This window comes from Phoca vitulina, unplaced genomic scaffold (genome assembly GCF_004348235.1).
Source record: "Phoca vitulina isolate PV1807 unplaced genomic scaffold, GSC_HSeal_1.0 scaffold11, whole genome shotgun sequence".
NCBI lineage: Eukaryota > Metazoa > Chordata > Mammalia > Carnivora > Phocidae > Phoca > Phoca vitulina.
The window spans coordinates 21,750,104-21,754,093 of NW_022589714.1; positions in this window are offsets into that span (position 1 = coordinate 21,750,104).

Below are 3,990 nucleotides of genomic sequence, written 5' to 3' on the forward strand. Positions count from 1 at the left end.
TGTATCTGCTGCCAAATCTATGGTGCCATTTACTCCAGGACTGACTTTCTAAAATTCCACACCTGGAGTGTCCTCTAGTCGCTCAGCATCCACTTTGTGTCGCCAAATTGTGTAGGGCTCTGTAATCTTTTGAGTAGTTTCTGAAAAAACACAATGAAGCATTTCACTTCTTTTATTCAAAGCCATTAATAAAATAGGCCGTTGGTTAACCCAACATAAAGTTTCTTTCTTATCTGCCACCAGTACCAGTGGTTCTTGCCATTCCTTGGGCCAGCTTCCCAGGTGGCTCTCAGCTTCAAGTCATACCTTAACCAGTGTTCAGTCTTATTTCCCCCAAGTTCATAAAATACTTTTCTCCGGGATTTTGATGAAAGATAGGCTGTGTCTGTGGTTTTGCTAATGCATCTGCCAGATTTCAAAGAACTACCAGTTTTGCCACGACTGAAATCTTAAATGTCTGTTTCTGCTGTTCAGTTTCTCAAACTGGAACTCATTGGAAAAATAATGTATAATGTTATTTGTTTTATGATAGCAATTATTCCTAATTAAAGCAGTATTTAATGCAATTTCAAGGTATTTTTCTTTGGAGAGTTTTGTTATTTTTGCATTACCTTAAATGTTGGGAAGATGTAGTGTGTGTTGCATGCTCCTTACAAAAATAAGTAAGCACAGTAAAGTGGATCCTAAACCATCAAACACATAAATGTCCCTGCTGAGTCCCTGAATGTGTAATAAGCAAGTACAATAAATATTTTAATTATAGTTTTTTTATAAATATAACTTATGAGAAAAAATGTTGATAGGAATAATACTGTAGATTGCGAATTTTTAACTGTCCCTACTGGCAAACCTTATGAATCATAGACTTTCTTCACATACAGTATTCAGTGCACAGAAATCTTATGATTGGTTCAAGTACAGTAAGTTCAGCGATTTCCAACTAAAACTTTTAAGTCTGAGTCAGTGTTCTTAGTTATTTTGGCTGTATGTTCTTAGTGTCAGGGTTTCTTATGCCCTTCTTTCATCTCTGGGGTTTGAGAGCACTGTTTTTGTGAGAAAGTTCAGAAATATATTAGGAAGGAATGAAACAGTTAAAAGTTTTACTTTCAGAGATACTGTAGGTGCTAATACTGGATTTAATCTTTCAGATTTAGTTTCTTTTATGGACCTGTTAGTTATTCAGTAAATCCCATCGGTCTGTGTAATATTTTAATTGGATAAATTCCTTTGTTACTTTAGAGCCTATAATAATGTATCTGTCTGCCTTTTAAGCCTGTTGCAATAACTTTGCTGAAATACTAACACATTAGTAAAACTTTTCTTAAACAACAACAACAACAAATAATCATCATGGAGGGATTTTTATTTGCAGTATTTCCTAAGTTTATCTGACTACATAGCATTGGTGGAGGAGAAGGAGGGTATATGGAGGGACTTGCATTCCATGGTTTCATATTTCAAAAGATGCTGCTTCATAGTCACTGTCCTTACCTTTCAGTCCTAGTATACATATACTTCCAAGTACAGGTTTAATTAAATGTGACTTCAACTCATAATGCCTAATTGACTACCTATTTAATTCATCATATGGATTTAAGCCACATTAAGTTAATTTTATAAATACCATTTTTAGACATTTTGGTCTATTTATATAAAAATTGACATCATGGGGCGCCTGGGTGGCTCAGTCGTTAAGCGTCTGCCTTCGGCTCGGGTCATGATTCCAGAGTCCTGGGATCGAGCCCCACATCGGGCTCTCTGCTCAGCGGAAAGCCTGCTTCTTCCTCTCCTACTCCCCCTGCTTCTGTTCTCTCTCTCCTGTCTCTCTCTCTCTAATAAATAAATAAATAAATAAATAAATAAATAAATAAATAATCTTAAAAAAAAAAATTTGACATCATTATTTCTCTCTTGATAAATTTAGTTCACAGATTATTTTCATCATTTTTTAAATGTAAGTATTATTTTAAGACAGTTGAAATAGAGACTATATAATATTATATTAATACATAGAAAATTCTGATTCCCAATTAGAATTATATATTGAAAATTTTTATAAGGAAAAACATTAAAATGATGTGATTGTTCATTTTAAGAACCATATTTATTTACTAAATGCCTTACTTGATCATATGAACAGCACTTTTAACTTTTCAGCCTTATTTCAAACCTCAAAAACTATTTTTTATAGGAGCACTGAGAGAACTGCAATGAAATCACACCATTAAAACCAAGACCCAATAATAAATTCTGAAGTGCTTAATTTGTCAAATAAAAGCAGCCATTCAACCTATAAAAGCATAACTAAACAAAGATGAATTAACTTGGTTGTGAAGAAGTTTCTTGGGGGCAGGAAAGTGATTATGATGTTAAGTCAGAATTTCAAATATAAATAATCTATGGGAACCTTCCATAAAACAATAAAATATAAGTCATCCTCAAGAAAAATGTGCAATTTTTAAAATGCTAATATAGAGCCTTGTACTTCGTCCAAAAATTGTTCCCTAGGGTGAGTTTTTTGTTTTTTTCTTTTTTTTTCAATGCCAGGTTGGTGCTTGAAAAAAGAAGATTAAAAAAAAAGTAAAAACTAACTGGTTTTGATCACATATTCTCCATGTGTCCTTGACATTTTAACTAATCTCTAAAATTTTTAGTTTCTGATTTTTAAATCCAGGAGGACTAATAGCATGTATCCCAGAGGGTGTTTAGGAGGTTTATATGAGATAATCTAGGAAAATGCCTGTAAAAAATCCTCCTATTATGTTTCTCAAAAAATGTTCTCTGGGGAAAGATTGGGCATATACATTTCAGTTTCAAATTACTTTTAATTGTTTATACCTTTGACTTAAAAATTGTGTTTATGAAGAGAGATCAGTTTTTTTAAAAGGAATTGAATAATTGTTTATGTTAGTGAAGATTAAACTTAGATTTTTTGTTTTTTGGCCAGGTAACGGATTTTGTTTGGAATTAGGAAGTTGTAAACCAAAAAGAAAGTTTTATTTATTTTAACTGTGAAATTTTTAGAAGACTATATTCAAGTATCTTTACTGAGCTAATTTTTTTTCATGTATAGATTTGTCTTTGAACTGTTTAACTGTTATAGAGTGAAGAGAGTTTAGCATTCATGTCAAAGAGAGTACTTGATTAAGTTGAAGCTAGAAAGATTAGTTTAAAAAACAATCATTCTCATCTTTTATTTTCCATTTTTGGTTGAATATATTCCATACCTATACTGCTTATTCATGTTTATTATAATTTTTTTTAATTTAAAAAATAATATAAGCAATGTCACTAAGTGAAACAAAAAAATATTTTAGTAAAAATTAACTGTAGGGGCGCCTGGGTGGCTCAGTTGGTTAAGCATCTGCCTTCGGCTCAGGTTATGATCCCAGGGTCCTGGGATCGAGCCCACCCCCCACCTCCCACCCCCCCGCTCATGCTTTCCCTCTCTCTCTCTCAAATAAATAAATAAAGTCTTTGGAAAAAAATAAAATAAATAAATAAAAATTAACTGTAAATAGTTTGTTTTTGTTTTTTTAAGATTTTATTTATTTGTCAGAGAGAGAGAGAGCACAAGCAAGGGGAGCAGCAGGCTCCCCGCTGAGCAGGGAGCCCGATGCAGGACTTGATCCCAGGACCCTAGGATCATGACCTGAGCCAAAGGCAGATGCTTAACCAAATGAGCCACCAAGACGTCCCTAACTGTAAATGTTTAAATAAGTATATGCAGTATGAATAATTGATATTTTTCAAAAGAGAAAACTATGTGAATTTTCCATACTAACAATACCATGTTTATGCTGATGGCATATTTATTTAAAGTGAATTTAGTTAGCTAACACTTTAATTTTGAATTGTGTAATACCTTTCTATTTCAGTTAGCCAGCAAGTTGATCATGAAGGAACCTAGTAATTGTTTTTGTTTTTGTTTTTTCCAATACAAAGGATTATTCTGAAGGCCCATTTTAAAAAAAGTCAATATTTTTAAGT